This window comes from Triticum dicoccoides, chromosome 5B (genome assembly GCF_002162155.2).
Source record: "Triticum dicoccoides isolate Atlit2015 ecotype Zavitan chromosome 5B, WEW_v2.0, whole genome shotgun sequence".
Taxonomy (NCBI): domain Eukaryota; kingdom Viridiplantae; phylum Streptophyta; class Magnoliopsida; order Poales; family Poaceae; genus Triticum; species Triticum dicoccoides.
Genome location: NC_041389.1, coordinates 669433184 through 669451444, shown reverse-complemented (window position 1 = coordinate 669451444; position 18261 = coordinate 669433184). Strand labels below are relative to the sequence as shown.

Below are 18261 nucleotides of genomic sequence, written 5' to 3'. Positions count from 1 at the left end.
ATGTCCTTTTATGTGCAATTTTCCGTCCATTGATCAAAATAGAATCAAATCAGATTTGGGGGGGGGGGGAGTTAGATCATTGTGTCATCTGCTGAGGTAAGTAGCTGCTGCATCTAGAGAGCCATATGTGATTTCATATTTTTATCTCATCAAACAAACTATGCACTTCTGCAGTAACAAACTGTATTGCACTACAGGTTGCAGATAGCCTTTCCATGCCCTGCTAGTAACTGCTGGTTGTTTTTGGCATGGTCAGAGCAACTCTAGCAGACCCCGCAAATCCCGACCCGCAAAACGCGTTTGCAGTTCGACGCGGATCTCGTTTGCGGGTCGAAAACGTGCGCAGCTGAATAGAAACCGTATATGAAACTGCATAATTTGAAAAAAAAGTTTCACGGGAGAAATTGCAACCATAGTAGTTCATCACATACTACATATACTACATGATCGAACACTAATTCATTACAAACACTAGTTCATACTACATACTACATTCACTACTAGTACTAGAGGGGGTGAGGATCTAACGGCGGCGAGCTCACGGCCACAGACGACGCGGTGGAGGAGCTCAATCCTCCTCGTCGGAGCTGCCGAGGTCGATGCACTTCGCCTTCTGCTCCTCGTAGATGCACCGCCACTTGTTGTCCTTCTCCTTGGCGGCAAGGTTCGCCGCGACCGCCTGCTGGAACATGAGGTCGTCAAGCTCCTCGTGGTGGCGCCGGTGCTCCGCCTCCTCAAACACGTAGTAGGTGACTATAACTTGCAAGATCAGATCCAGAACATGGATATAATGGTGATAACATAAACAATTAAGATCTGAAATCATGGCACCTGGGCCCAAAGTGACAAGCATTAAGCATGGCAAAGTCATAGCAACATCAATCTCAGAACATAGTGGATACTAGGGATCAAGCCCTAATAAAACTAACTCGATTACATGATGGATCTCATCCAACTCCTCATCGACCAGCGAGCCTACGAAGGAATTAATCACTCCCGGTGGGGAGCATCATGGAATTGGCGATGGAGATATGTTGGTGATGACGAAGACCCCCCTCTCCGGAGCCCCAAACGGACTCCAGATCTGCCCTCCCGAGGAAGAACAGGGCTTGGCGGCGGCTCCATCTCGTGAAACGCGATAATTCTTTCTCCCTATTTTTTCCTGGAAATATGGGATTTTATAGCGTCGGTTTGGAGGTCAGCGGGGCCACTAGGTGGGCAGCACGCCTGGGGGAGGGGGGGGGAGCTGACGCGCCCTAATGGGTTGTGCCCACCCAGGTGCCCCCCTCAGGTCCATCCTGGCTCCAGAAATTCTCTTTTATTGTATAAAAATCCTCGCAAAGTTTTGTTCCATTCTGAGAACTTTATTTCTGCACAAAAACAACACCATGGTAGTTCTACTGAAAACAACATAAGTCCGGCGTTAGTTTCATTCAAATCATGCAAATTAGAGTCCAAAACAAGAGGACAAGCGTTAGGAAAACTAGATACGTTGGAGACGTATCAACTCCCCCAAGCTTAAACCTTTGCTTGTCCTCAAGCAATTCAGTTGATAAACTAAAAGTGAAAAAGAAAAACTTTTACGAACTCTTTTGCTCTTGTTTCATAAATAAGCTTAAACAACATCCATGCTTTCAGCAAAGATTATAACTAACCATGTCGACAATAACTCTTAAAAATTATATTAACTCATATCAATGACATAAACAACTAGAGAGCAATAATAAGATGTATCAAATAACAACACGTTGTCAAAACAACCATGATATAATATGACAATAGTGGTATCTCGCTAGCCCTTTCTGGGACCACAAAACATAAATGCAGAGCACCCCCAAAGTTCAAGCAGCGACTAAACATTGTTATTCACGGTAGAAAATATCAAGTCATGATGCATCCAACATTAGCTATACACAATGCATCAGCATGACAGCAATGCTCTCAGGTTCTGGCGCTTATTTGAGAAGGTGATGACACAACATAATAGTAAATGGATAGTCCCTTCGCAGAGGGAAGCAGTGATTTGCAGAGGTGCCAGAGCTCATATTTTTAAAATAGAGGTAAATGATATTTTGAGACATGCACCCTTCTCATTCACTTCACGACCATCAGTTATCAATATTTTCCATGCTAAGCATGCTCGTGGCGGTTCCCAAGAGGAAAGGTAAAGGTTATGACTCCATTGGGAGTTTTTGTTTGATTATTTGTATGCTCTTTTCTTTTGCAGTTTGGGACTGGGCATCCCTATTACCACCTTTTTTTCTCGTGCGATGGCGAGTGAATAAACACTTGACCTGAGAATAACCCGCTTAGCATGGAAGATACCGACTACCTCCTGTTGTTTTATGAACGATCTAGGCACACAAAAAGGATATTTATTTGAAGTTTTTAGAGGTGGCACATGCAAATTTACTTAGGACGGCAGGGTAATACCGCATATAGGTAGGTACGGTGGACTCATCTGGAGTAACTTGGGTTTCAGGTTTTTGATGTACAAGCAGAGTTCCCACTTAGTACAGGCGAATGCTAGCAATTAGGTCGAGAAGCGGCCAGCTAGAGAGCAACAACGGTCATGAACATGCATTATGCATAAGTAACATTGGATACTAGCATGAGTAGGATATGAACACCATGAACATAAATATCATAGAGGCTATGTTGGTTTTGATTCAACTACATGCATGAACATGTGCCAAGTCAAGCCACTCAAACATTCAGAGGAGGATACCATATCATCATACTACATCACAATCCATTTAATGCAATGTTGATATCCAAGATAAGTCATTATTCACTCCTAGCTACTTATGCATGGCATGAGAAGCTATAATCTCTAATTGTCATTGCAAATATGTTTGATCATAATAGGTTGAAGCATGGATACTAGGTAAACATATTTACAAAAACAGAACAAGTCGAGTTCATACTTGTTTCTCTCTGCCATGACCAGTTCATCTAATGTCGTCATTATTGCCTTTCACTTGCACGACCGAATGATTTGAAATAATAATAGTACAAGAGAGCCATGGACTAAGCTGGAATCTGCAAACATTTTATTCAAGAGGAGAAGACAAGGTGATATGGGCTCTTTATTAGATCAACATAATGCAAATGAGAGCCACTCAACATTTTCATCGTGGTCTTCTCCTCGGTATGACTCGATAAAAGAAAAATAAATTCAGGGAAACACACTGAAATATTTTTGGAGTTTTTGGTTTTCGAAAGAAAGCAAATGAACAATAGAAAAGCAAAAACGAGAAAAATTATTTACACGGGAAAACTCCCAACAAGAAAAAGAAGAACAAATAAATCTTTTTGGGTTTTCATTTTAGTGCTACAGCAATTTAAACTAGGAAGAAAAATAAAAAAGAAGCAAGAAACAAATTTTTGGATTTTCTCAAACTTTTTTCAAACACACAAGAAGAAAGCAAGAAAATAAATTAAACATGGATGATACAATGAAGAAGTGTGGACACCAACAACTGGCATGAAATGTGTGAACATGAATGTAATGCCGGTGGGAATACGTACTCCCCCAAGCTTAGGCTTTTGGCCTAGCTCGGTAATCAGTCAGTAGCCTGGATGGTAGTTGGCGTGGTAGCTCACGGAGGCCCTTGGCGCCAATGCCTCAGCACGCCATTCTGCCTCCACTGCTGCGTTATGAGCTCGAGCCTCGCTCTCCAGACCATAATATCTTCCCTTGCTGTGATAATTAAAAAGAGCAGGTGCAGGCAAATATGTGTGCACAATAGAGGTTTGGTTAAACAACAAATTATAAGTGAAGTCATGAATTTTTCCTTTGAGGATCTTATGGACTTTTAAAGCCTCAAAATCTAAATACTGCGTGGGTAGGATAGGGTCAAAGGGCAAAGGTGAAACACCCAACTCCCGTGCTAAACGCGTGGCATAAATTCCACCATAAAAATAGCCACTGCTAGAGTTGTGCTGCAGTCTGCGTGCAACAATCGCTGCAAGGTTGTAAACCTTTTCACCGATGAGAGCGGCACGTATGAGGCTCAAGTCTGGAGCACAAAGTGTACTGCAGTCTTGCTTGCCTACTATGCATTTTCCATTGAATAATGCAAAGTACTGAATTGCAGGAAAATGTATGCTCTTTATTCTACCTTGTGCCACCCCCTAGTTTCACCAAAGCAAAGACTAGTTAAGAAAGACTCAAACTCAGACCTAGGTGGCTCATCGCGTAAACCCCAGAATGGGATTTTGCATAGGTGAGAAAACCTTTCTAGAGAAATGGTAAATGGATTATCATAAAGTTTAAAAGACACCCTAGACTCTCGGGGGTAGAATTTAAATTCTTCGACGAATGATTCAGTGAGGAGGAGGCGTTGGTCGCATTTATCTGAAATGTAGGGACCGAGTTCGGCATTGTGAACCAGTTGCTCAAATTCTTCCTTAATACAAACTCTCACCATGTAATCATCACATGGCATAAGCATGTTTTGGTTGTGGCACTTCGAATGGATTTTTTGCTTGGTTCAGCATAGGACCGGCGAACGGAGCTGCTACTAGAGGATGCCTCCGAGGATCTCCTCCTTGAAGAACTCCTTCCAAGGAAGTTCATAATGTTCGCATACAATTTTCTGTTAATTTTTGGTCTTAAAAAGTTTATTAAGGAAACTTCACAAGATTGATAGCAACTACTCATAGGGATGTATAGAGGCCATATCAAGCATTCAAACTACTTAGAACTCTAAGAATTCAACATGCAAGCTCATCTACAGAAGCACCAAGAGTAGCTAATTATTCTAAGTATAAACCACTAAAACAAAAACTAATTGGACACATGGAGGAGTCACATACCAAGCAACAAATCCCCAAAACAGTTTCGAAAACGGAGCTTCGAGCAAAGAGATCGAAATCCGCGGTCTCAGGAGCAAGAACATGAGAGAGAGTGTGTTGGTGATTTTTTTCTGGGTGAATGGAGTGGTGTGGGAGGAAGAAGTAAGTGAGGGGGCCCACCAGGTGGGTAGCACCCACCAGGGCGTGCCTGGGGGTGCTGGCGCGCCCAGGTGGGTTGTGCCCACCTGGTGCACTTCCTCAGGTATTATTTGCACCAGAAATTCATAAATATTCCAAAAAATTCATGTCTGGTTTTCAGAGCATTCTGAGAACTTTTATTTTTGGGTCATTTTTTTATTGCACAGAAAAAGCAGAAAACAGACAAGGCATGGCATTTTATTATATTTGACTAATAAAAACAGAAAACAAAGGGTAGGGACAGAATGTAGTGCTTACTAAATTCATCAACTTCATACCTCTAAAAAATGATCAATTAACAGGCCTGTCGACGAGGGGGAGCGAGGTGAGCGACCACACAGGGTCCCCGAAATCATGGGCCCCCCATCAAGAGAAAAACCCTTCGTAGGATGCCTCCTTTCCGCTGAAAGATCACTATATAAACTAGGAAAGAAAACTAACGTACGTTTTTTAGCTATAAGAAAACTAACTTACAGGACTATGTGGTGTCTTTGATGCATACGGGTCTGGGCTGCTAGTGCTAGAGGCCTAGATAACATACGTGCATAAAAGAAGGTTAGAGGCCCAATAGCATGATCGAAAGAGTGGGTACAGATCGCTCAATTCCAGCGATTGCAGACGAATAGGCAATGAACTGCCTTCTAGGTCCGGCGAGCGGCGATCGGAGATTGACGAAGGCCCTAGCAGTCGTGCCGACGCCAGCGCAGTTACCTTCGATCTATTCCTATTGCTGATTGTCTTGCTGTGTGAAGTCGCAACAGCCGTAGACCATGGTTCCGTTCGTCGCTTCAATCGGGATGGAGGAACATGTAGGCCCTATGGACCGTGTTTTAATCTCCAGTGCAAGGTTGTATTTTCAGTTCATTTTCTTTGTATATGAATGATCTATTCATCTAGTGATTGTTACTATTAGAAACTAATAACTAGATCTATATGATCAATGATCACTTACAATTTCTTAGGTATTGTTTCTGCATCTTCATCATGTCTACTAGAATTAGGAAGTGCGAATCTGGTACTGCAAAGCTTAAGAAGAAACAAAACTCAAAGTTGAGGTTCAATCTCTAACAGTTTCCCTTGATGTTAATGTTGAAAGACCCCCAACATAATTCTAAAAATTAAACTACAGATGCTAATGTTGATGATGGTCGTGATGATAATGCAACAGAGGTTGAGGCTCATGATGTAGAAATTGATTAAGGTAATATTGCCAGTGAAGGTTCTTTTTCCAACAAAGATAAGATTGAAGATTTTATTTCAAGAAATACTAGACGGATGCTCCTTTTTGGTAGAACATGAGATCCGTTAATTGCTGTGCAATCCCTTTTACCTTTTTAGCATTACTGTTGATATATGTCTAAACAAGGTATAAATAAAACAGACTTGCAATTATATAATAAAATGAAAGTATGCTTTACGCATAATGATTCTTCTATTGTGTTAACTATTTAAAATTTTGGGCCACATTTTGGTTTTCGCCTGGGGAATCAAATTTCTGGAGATGACCCTGTCAATTAATAAGGTTGATCAGGTCTTATTAACAACCACTTTTGATTAGCATGAAACCGAAGAACTTTCATAAATCACTAAGTTACCTCAATGGGGATATGAATGTCCCCAACAATAAGCATTTAATATTTCTTTTTGACAGTAGGTATAGGTAGTTGAAAACATCCAATAGTGATTGTCGGAGATTTTTCAATAACATTGATACCATTCACTTGGAATTGTTTCTTTGGAAAGTGCACCGTATGCTCATTACCATCGATATGAAAAGTGACCTTGCTTTTATTGCAATGAATAACAGCCACTGCGGTATTCAAGAAGGGTCTACCAAGGATAATAGACATGTTTTCGTCCTCGGGCATCTCAAGTATAACAAAGTCAGTCAAAACAGTAACATTAGCAACAACAATGGGCACATCCTCACAAATACCGATAGGTATGGCAGTTGATTTATCAGCCATTTGCAATGATATTTCAGTAGGTGTGAGTTTATTCAAATCAAGTCTTTTATATAAAGATAAAGTCATAACACTAACACCAGCTCCTAGATCACATAATGCAGTTTTCACACAGTTTCTTTTAATGGAGCAAGGTATAGTTGGTATCCCCGGATCTCCAAGTTTTTTAGGTACTCCATCTTTGAAAGTGTAATTAGCAAGCATAGTGGAGATTTCAGCTTCTGGTATTTTTCTCTTATTAGTGATGATGTCTTTCATGTACTTTGCATAAGGAGGCATTTTCAAGATATCAGTCAAGCGAGTGCGCAAAAAGACTGGCCTAATCACTTCAGCAAAGCGTTCAAATTCTTCATCATCTTTCTTTTTAGTTGACTTAGGTGGAAAGGGCATTGGCTTTTGAACCCATGATTCTCTTTCCTTACCATGTTTTCTAGCAACAAAATCTCTTTTGTCATATCTTTTATTCTTAGGTTGTGGGTTATCAAGATCAACAACTGGTTCTATCTCAACATCATTATCTGGTTCTTTATCATTAGGTTGAGTGTCTTCATGAACCTCATCATTATCAGAAGGTGAGTGTTCATTACCAGATTGAGTTTTAGCATCAGAGATAGAAACTTCGTTATCATTATCAGGAAGTTTTTCTATTTCAGGTTCACTAGAAGCAGGCAAAGTCCTATCATTTTTCTTCTTCTTTTTCTTTTTAAAAGAACTAGGTGTAGTGGTGTTGTTCCTTTGAGAATCTTGTTTAATTCTCTTTGGATGACCATCGGGATAAAGTGGTTCCTGAGTCATTTTACCTCCTCTAGTTGCTACTCTAACAACAAAGTCACTTATATTATTGTTCATTTCATCAAGTAACTCTCTTTGAGATTAGCAACTTGTTCTAATTGAGTTTGAACCATAGAGGCATGTTTTCCTACACCTCTAACATCATTTGAGATTCTAAATAACAAGTCACTTAAGCGAGCTATCATACCAGAGTTGTATTTTAGTTGTTTCATAACATTTGCATTAAAGTGATCTTGCTTTCTAATGTAATTATCAAACTCATAAAGGCATTGACTGGGATGTTTATTATGAGGATCATCACTATCATTGAATTTCATTAAAAAAATTACCTCTACCACCTTGGGTGGTGGTGATGCTTCAAGCCCATGTATTTCTTTGATAGGTGGTAAATTTTTAGCATCCTCGACCTTTATACCTTTCTCCTTCATAGATTTCTTTGCCTCTTGCATATCTTCAGGACTGAGATATAAGATACCCCTCTTATTCGGAGTGGGTTTAATAGGTGCTGTAGGAGGAGTCCAATCATCATAATTTTTCAATATGTTGTTCAAGGAGTCTTCAGCTTGTTCAATAGTTCATTCCCTGAAAACACAACCAGCACAACTATCTAGGAAGTCCCTAGAAGCATCGGTTAGTCCATTATAGAAGATATCAAGTATTTCATTTTTCTTAAGAGGATGATCAGGCAAAGCATTAATAAATTGGAGAAGCCTCCTCCAAGCTTGTGGGAGACTCTCTTCTTTAATTTGAACAGTTAAATATTTCCTGCAAGGCAGCTTGTTTCTGATGAGCAGGGAAATATTTCTCAAAGAAGTAATAGATCATATCCTGGGGACTACGCACACAACCAGGAGCAAGAGTATTGTACCAAGATTTAGCATCGCCCTTTAATGAGAACGGAAATAACTTGAGAATATAGTAATAGCGATTTTTCTCATCATGAGCAAAAAGGGTGGCTATGTCATTCAACTTAGTAAGATGTGCCACAACAGTTTCAGTTTCATGACCACGGAAAGGATCAGATTCAACCAAAGTGATTAACTCTGGGTCGACAGAGAATTCATAATCCTTATCAGCAATAACAATAGGTGAAGTAGCAAAATCATGATCACATTTCATTTCATCATTTAGAGATCTTTCTTTATACTTGCATAATAATTTCTCTAGATCATGTATATCCTTACAAGCAAGAATATCTCTAGTTGCCTCCTCACTCATAGTATAACCTTCCGGTACCTTTGGCAATTCATACGTAGGAGGACTAGTTCTAGGAGGTGTCTCAGTAGTTTCAGTTTGAAGTTCATCATCCGATTCAACAATATCATGTTGTTTTACTCTAGCAATTTGTTCATCAAGAAATTCACCTAGTGGCACATCATCAAGCAAGATACTAGCAACATCATGAGTAGCATTCATAGCAGAAGTAGCATCATCAATAACTTGCGACATATCAAAACTATTAGCATGTTCTGGAGTTGCAAGTTTACTTATAATAGAAGGTGAATCTAAAGCAAAACTGGATGACAGTTCCTTACCTCCCCTTGTCTTTGAGGAAAAAAATCTTAGTCTTAGCATCCTTCAGATTCTTCATAGTGATAATATGATAATAATCCCAAGTGACTCAACAAATATAGCTTTGCTCCCTGGCACGGCACTAGAAAAAGGTCTTGATAAACCACAAGTATAGGGGATCACAACAGTTTTCGTGGGTAGAGTATTCAACCCAAATTTATAGATTCGACACAAGGGGAGCCAAAGAATATTTGAAGGTATTAACAGCTAAGTTGTCAATTAAACCACACCTGGAGATTAATTATCTGCAACAAAGTGATTAGTAGCATAGTACTATGATAGTTTTGATGATAGCAGCAGTAGTAACAGTAACAGTAACAGTGATAGCAGTGATATTGTAGCAGTAATGATAGCAGTAGCAACAGTAGTAACTTAGCAAGAACAATATATGATAAATTCATAGGCATTGGATCGGTGACTCGTTGGATGATATTCATCATGAGATAGTTATAACCTAGGGCGATATGGCACTAGCTCCAGTTCATAAATATAATGTAGGCATGTATTCCGTAAATAGTCATACGTGCTTATGGAAAGAACTTGCATGACATCTTTTGTCCTACCCTCCGGTGGCAGCGGGGTCCTATTGGAAACTAAGGGATATTAAGGCCTTCTTTTAATAGAGAACCGAAACAAAGCATTAACACACGGTGAATACATGAACTCCTCAAACTATGGTCATCACCGGGAGTGGTCCCAATTTCTGTCACTCCGGGGTTGCCGGATCATAACACGTAGTAGGTGACTATAACTTGCAAGATCGGATCTAGAACATGGATATAATGGTGATAACATAAATGGTTCAGATCTGAAATCGTAGCACCGGAGCCCAATGTGACAAGCATTAAGCATGGAAAAGTCATAGCAACATCAATCTCAGAACATATTGGATACTAGGTATCAAGCCCTAACAAAACTAACTCGATTACATGATGAATCTCATCCAACTCCTCAGCGACCAGCGAGCCTACGAAGGAATTACTCACTCCCGGTGGGGAGCATCATGGAATTGGCGATGGAGATGTGTTGGTGACGACGAAGATCGAGATCCCCCTCTCCGGAGCCCCAAACGGACTCTAGATCTACCCTCTTGAGGAAGAACAGGGCTTGGCGGTGGCTCCATATCATGAAACGCAATAATTCTTTCTTCCTGATTTTCTCTGGAAATATGGAATTTTATAGCGTTGGTTTGGAGGTTAGCGGGGCCACCAGGTGGGCAGCACCCACCTCGGCGCGCCTGGGGGTGGGGGGCTGGTGCGCCCTGGTGGGTTGTGCCCACCCATGTGCCCCCCTCAGGTCCATCCTGGCTCCACAAATTCTCTTTTATTGTATAAAAAATCCTTGCAAAGTTTCGTTCCATTCCGAGAACTTTTATTTCTGCACAAAAACAACACCATGGTAGTTCTGCTGAAAACAACGTCAGTCCAGGGTTAGTTTCATTCAAATCATGAAAATTAGAGTCCAAAACAACAGGAAAAGCATTAGGAAAAGTAGATATGTTGGAGACATATCAGAAGGAAAGGGGGTGGCGCCCCCTTTCCCTAGTCCAATTCGGCCTCCTCCCTTGTGGGGGCGCACCAGCCCCTTGTGGGCTAGTTAGCCTCCCTCCCATGGCCCATATGGCCCATATGTTCCACCGCGGGGTTCAGGTAACCCTTCCAGTACTCAGGTTTGTACCAGATACACTCCGGAACCCTTCCGGTTTCTGAATACCACCTTCCAATATATTGATGTCGCTTGAAGCTACGTCGGTATTTCCCCAAAGAGGAAGGGATGATGCAGCACAACGGCGGTAGGTATTTCCCTCAGATATGAAACCAAGGTTATCGAAACAGTAGGAGAACCATGCAACACAACGTAAACAGACCCTGCACACAAAGAACAACACCTCACAACCCGACGTGTTAAAGGGGTTGTCAATCCCTTTCGGGGTACGGCGCCTCAAGATATGCAAAGGATGTGAGGTAAATTTGTGGAAGATTGATAGATCAAACGCCAAATAAAATAAATAAGAATAAATTGCAGCAAGGTAATTTTGTATTTTTGGTTTAATAGATATGAAAATAAATGCAAGAGAAAATAGATCGCAAAGGAAAATATGATGAAAAGAGACCCGGGGGGCATAGGTTTCACTAGTGGCTTCTCTCGAGAAAAATAGCAAACGGAGGGAAAACAATTACCGTTGGGCAATTGATAGAACTTCAAATAATCATGATGATATCTAGGCAATGATCATTATATAGGCATCACGTCCAAGATTAGTAGACCGACTCCTGCCTGCATCTACTACTATTACTCCACACGTCGACCGCTATCCAGCATGCATCTAGTGTATTAAGTTCATGAGAAAACGGAGTAATGCAATAAGAACGATGACATGTGACGAGATCCGTTTATCTATTGCGGTAGATATAGATGTCATCTTGTTATCCTTAGTAGCAACAATACATACGTGTCGGTTCCCATTCTGTCACTGGGATCAAGCACCATAAGATCGAACCCACTACAAAGCACCTCTTCCCATTGCAAGATAAATAGATCAAGTTGGGCAAACAAAACCCAAATATCGAATAAGAAATACGAGGCTATAAGCAATCATGCATATAAGAGATCAAAGAAGACTGAGATAACTTTCATGGATAAAAACATAGATCTGATCATAAACTCAAAGTTCATTGGATCCCAACAAACACACCTCCAAAAGACTTACACCATATGGATCTCCAGGAGACCATTGTATTGATATCAAGAGAGAGATAGGAAGCCATCTAGCTACTAACTACGGACCCGTAGGTCTTCAAAGAACTACTCACGCATCATCAGAGAGGCACCAATGGAAGTGATGAACCCCTTTGTGATGGTGTCTAGATTGGATCTGGTGGTTCTGGACTCTGCGGCGGCTGGATGAATATTTCATCGACCCCCCTAGGGTTTCTGGAATATTGGGGTATTTAAAGAGCAAAGAGGCGGTCCAGGGGCACCTGAGGTGGGCACAACCCACCAGGGCGCGCTTGGGCCTCCTGGCGCGCCCTGGTGGGTTGTCCCCTCCTTCAGACTCCCCTGAGGTGCAACCAGGCCCAACTTCTTCCTTTTGGTCCATAGAAAATCGTCAAGAAGTGGTGTGGCATTTGGACTCCATCTGATATTTTGATTTCCTGTGATGTAAAAAAAACATGCAGAAAACAGCAACTGGCACTTGGCACTATGTCAATAGGTTAGTACCAAAAAATGATATAAAATGACTATAAAATGATTGTAAAACATCCACGAATGATAATATAACAGCATGGAAAAATCAAAAATTATAGATACGTTGGAGACATATCAGCATCCCCAAGCTTAATTCTTGCTCGTCCTCGAGTAGGTAAATGATAAAAACAGAATTTTTGATGTGGAATGTTGCCTAACATGTTCATCATATTCTTTTCTTTATAGCATGGGCATATGGACTTTTATATGAGTCAAAGCAATAGCCCAATTTTGACATGAAGACTTTAATACTCAAGCGTACCAACAAGCAACCATGTCTTTCAAAATATCAACACTAAAGCAAGTTATCCCTAGCCCATCATGCTCAATCATTCATCCATTCATGAAACACACTCGAATATTAGCTATACCCAATGCTCAAATATGATCATAGTGCCCCTTAGTTGGTGCTTTATAAGAGAAGATGGAGACTCAACTTGGAAATAAAAATTGTATAAGTAAAATAAAGGCCCTCCGTGGAGGGAAGTAGTGATTTGTAGAGGTGCCAGAGCCCAAAGCTTAAATTGAGAGATAAAATTATTTTTTAGAGGCATACTTTTCCTACCAATGAAAATGACTTGGAGCGTCCCAAAACTTTCCATGCTAGATACATCATAGGCGGTTCCCAAACAGAAAATAAAGTTTATTCCTTTCTCCTCCATAGCTTTCACTTTCCATGGCTGGCCGTATCCACGGGTGCCGTCCATGCCAACACTTTCCAAGGAATTTAACAGCCCGGTTTACCGGAGTCCTGCTAGCCCAGTGCTACAGCCCGGACCCACTTGCTGATGACCGACACGTTCGAAGCTGGGTCATGGATGCCTGTCCCTGTAAGTCTGTGCCACTTTGGGTTTACAACTAGTCATGTCAGCCCGGGCTCTTTATCATATGGATGCTAGCGACACTATCATATACGTGAGCCAAAAGGCGCAAACGGTCCCGGGCAAAGGTAAGGCGACACCCGTGGGAACACCGTGCGTGAGTCCGCAAAGTGATATGAAGTGTTACCGGCTAGATCGATGTGACATCGAGTCGGGGTCCTGACAGGAGTGGAGGTAATTAATCTACCAAACCATAGAATACATTCACACATGCATAACTGACTTGGAATGATTCCAATGGAAGCAAAACAAACTTCCTCAAATTCACGGCGACAACTTGCATCAAATGCGCATGAACTTAGAGGAAGTCACTTCTTTCATCCAAACATATACTTCATGAGATAGCACGAAGAAAATGGTAGCACAAGTTTCCAACACTAGCTTAATGTTCAACACGAGTCATGGAGAAGATAAGAATGTCGCCGATGGGCTCAACAACAATTTATCAAAATTCCAATGGAGATGGAATTCCACAACTATGTGAACAAGGCGATAGTATTGGTCAGACCCAAAAGACATAATGGTGTATGCTCGAGGGATCAACCATGAGTAAGACAACTTTATGAACATCATTGGTTTTGATATAATTTGAGGATAGCCCACACTCAAATCAAAGTTTTGAGAAGAAAATAGATCTAACAACTGACCACGAGGACCAATCGATGAAGATATCATCTTTCTTCAACACACATATACAAAAGATATCCCTTTGAAATGAACAATGTTAGGCAAAGCTTTTATCTTCCAACTCTCCAAGTTGTTGTTTAGCTCAACCAACTAGTTCAAGGTATCCAACACAGAATCTTGGAGAATGGGTGGTTTAGAAGAAACCAACTTGATCATGAGCTCAACATAACAGTCAGGGTCAATCTGGTGATACTTCCAAGAAGATATTCGGAAAATCACGAACCACCGATATGTTATTAAACTTGAGAACAATCTTGCTTTTCAGGGCAAGACAATATGATCAAAAGGGCGAGAGATTGACACAGTCCTAACTCACTGATCGGAGAGTGCACCAGGAAATATGGACTAGGTAGCATGATCATTCTTAGGATGATGACTCAATAACCAGAACACTAAGAATGAGACTATTGTCCATTAACTAGCAAGCAACATGGTTTCTAGGAGTATTGATTTCACACATCACAATTCACTTGTCGACATTCCAGTTACAATAACATGGGAATCGATGAAAGAATAGTGATGGTGAGAAGTATCACTACGTCAAAAATTCATAAGAGGTTGTGCAGTTCCTATGATATTCTCGACATAAAGGGGGTAACACTCCGAGGTAGAACATAACAGAAGCTGGATTGGCATTTGATCTGCGGAATACAACTGCTTTAACCCAATCCAAGAAATGGATGAGGTACTGGAGTTTGTTTCTCCTAGTCATTTCGGAATAGAATGGCTTGATGGACCACAAGAGTAAAAGGCATCGATGAACATGAATTCACACATGCTCTTGACTATCAACTGATAGATGAAGGGCGACATACAATTAAAGAGGGATAACTCAAAGGAACATACAATTTTTCTGAGTTGTGGATGCATAGATTAGCATGTCGAACGAGTTCAACATATTTCTTCCGGATAACCCATGCAGAAAGGTAGAACTGGTAGAGTCACAATATAGAATCGGGAACTCATCAAAAGCACTTTGGTTGTGATCGTTTGTTTCAATGAGGAACTTCTGCCATAAGTAGTTCATAGTATTTGGAAGAAGGAAATACCATGGACCTCGAGGACTATTACAAAGGCTACTAATATCCTAAAGGAACGAGCAACACTATCAACAGGAAGTGAGTAGAGTGATTCTTGGCTCAAAAACCCAAGGGTAGAATACCTACTACTAAATGGCATCACGGGATGCTTTTGAGAATGATGGCCAAAACATCACACTGGGAATACAAAACATGGCTAGATTACTAGGTGGTTCTCTAAGATGCCTAGGGTCATAGTAATAGCTCCAACATATATGTTGAGGTAATGGAGTACCTCAACACACTGATTAGTGTGGTTAATCTGGCCCAAAGGAACATCGGGAACAGGAAGAAGAGATTTACAAATGCATCAGACTATTTAGAAACCTGGGGATGACTCAGACAACATAACGGTTGTAAATGCTCAAAAAGATTTGGAAATATCCTGCAAAGTGGTGGCATAACCACTCAACATCACAAAATCAAGGTTTTGAGATCAACTGACAACACACGGGAGTAGTAGGAACTGAACTGGGCTTGAATCCATCATCCTATAAGTCTCTATCATAGTAACTCGTCATCCTGACAGATAGATGAGAAGGCCTAGTTCTTAATCCCCGTAGAAAAGAAGAGGTTGACTCAGATCAGAAGGGCATAAGGTAAAAGAGTAAAAAGAGCCTTACGTTCTCTTCCACAATCAATTCCCTTATATAACTAAAGCATGTATAGACTCGACTTCGACCAGTTTGGCTTGGTAATCCTACAGGCAGTCAGGCTCTAATACCAAAGCTGTTAGGACCCCGATCCTAAGTCACACCGATCTAGCATCTAACACATCATATCACTTTGCAGCCTCATGCACGGTATTCCCACGGGTGCCACCTTACCTGGCCTGGGACCATTTGCGCCTTTTGGCTCACGCATATGATAGTGTCGTTAGAATCCATATGACAGAGAACTCGGGCCGACATGACTAGTCGTGAATCCAAAGTGGCACTAACTTACAGGGACAGGCATACATGACCCAGCAACGAACATGTCGGTCATCAACGTATGAACCCAAGTTGTAGCAAGCTACAAGGACTTAAAGGAACAACGCGTGACATTTCCCCGAAGGGACAAACACAGAAACAAAGAAGGACACATGTCGGCCAGCCTAAGTGTTCCGGAGCAGTAGCAAGCTACCATGGCTCAGTGGAAGCTCTAGGAGACATTTCCCGGTAAGAGAGACTACCAAGAATAAACAATTAGGTTGTCCGATCCCACACATACCAAGCATTTCATTAACATACACACAATATGCTCGATATGTGCAAATACAACATGGCATCACAACAAAACTCTGTGACTCAGAGTATTTATTCATTAGGCTCCAAGGAGCCAGATATTACAAACATGGGTCTGATGACCCAGCATTCAAGTCATACAAGCAATAAGCACATGCGGAAGCTTAACTTGTCCGAGTACAGACAACTACAAATGAAAAAGGCTAAGAAGCCTGACTATCTACAAGACCCTGCTGAGGGCACAAGATCGTAGCTGAGGTAACAAGCTAAACGTCGAAGTCCACGCGGAACTACTAGTGAGACTGAAGTCTCTCTACAAAAACATAAATTAAGAAAACGTGAGTACAAATGTACCCAATCAGACTTACATCACATCTAGCTACATATGCATCAGTATCAACAAAGGGGTGGTGGAGTTTAACTGCAGCAAGCCAGCTTTGACTCAGTGGCTATCCTGTACTACGTCTGCTGGTAACTCTTTTGAGGTAGCGCACACGAGTCCACATATTCACCATATCAATACACCACTATGGATCCGCTCCCACCTGCCTACGACAAGGCCATCCATAGCACTCACGCTTATCTTGCGTATTTTAGAGTATCCACTTTCACTTGTCTATGAACTGCACAAGCAACCCAGTAGTCCTTAACCGCGGACGCGGCTTTTCGAATAGATCATGTTAACCCTGCAGGGGTGTAATGATAACCCACAAGTATAGGGGATCGCAAATGTTTTCGAGGGTAGAGTATTCAACCCAAATTTATTGATTCGACACAAGGGGAGCCAAAGAATATTCTCAAGTATTAGCAGTTGAGTTGTCAATTCAACCACACCTGGATAACTTAGTATCTGCAGCAAAGTATTTAGTAGCAAAGTAGTATGGAAGCAACGGTAACAGTAGCAGTTTTGTAGTAATTGTAACAGTAGCAACGGTAAAGTAAATAAGGAAAGAGCAATATGTGAAAAGCTCGTAGGCATTGGATCAGTGATGGATAATTATGTCAGATGCGATTCCTCATGTAATAGTTATAACATAGGGTGACACAGAACTAGCTCCAGTTCATCAATGTAATGGCAAGTATTCCGAATATAGTCATACGTGCTTATGGAAAAGAACTTGCATGACATCTTTTGTCCTACCCTTCCGTGGCAGCGGGGTCCTATTGGAAACTAAGGGATATTAAGGCCTCCTTTTAATAGAGTACCGGACCAAAGCATTAACACTTAGTGAATACATGAACTCCTCAAACTACGGTCATCACCGGTAAGTATACTGTTTATTGTCACGTCGGGGTTAACGGATCATAACACATAATAGGTGACTATAGACTTGCAAGATAGGATCAAGAACTCACATATATTCACGAAAACATAATAGGTTCAGATCTGAAATCATGGCACTCGGGCCCTAGTGACAAGCATTAAGCATAGCAAAGTCATAGCAACATCAATCTCAGAACATAGTGGATACTAGGGGTCAAACACTAACAAAACTAACTTGATTACATGGTAAATCTCATCCAACCCATCACCGTCCAGCAAGCCTACGATGGAATTACTCATGCACGGCGGTGAGCATCATGAAATCGGTGATGGAGGATGGTTGATGATGATGACGACGACGAATCCCCCTCTCCGGAGCCCCGAACGGACTCCAGATTAGCCCTCCCAAGAGAGTTTAGGGCTTGGCGGCGGCTCCGTATCGTAAAACGTGATGAATCTTTCTCTCTGATTTTTTTCTCCGCGAACATGAATATATGGAGTTGGAGTTGAGGTCGGTGGATGTCCAGGGGCCCATGAGGCAGTGGGCGC

At 41.4% G+C, this 18261-nt stretch overlaps 1 pseudogene; it reads right to left on the bottom strand.

Moving 5' to 3' along the window:
- Positions 1-18261, bottom strand: part of LOC119310451 — a 30151-nt pseudogene that overhangs the window by 6533 nt on the left and 5357 nt on the right.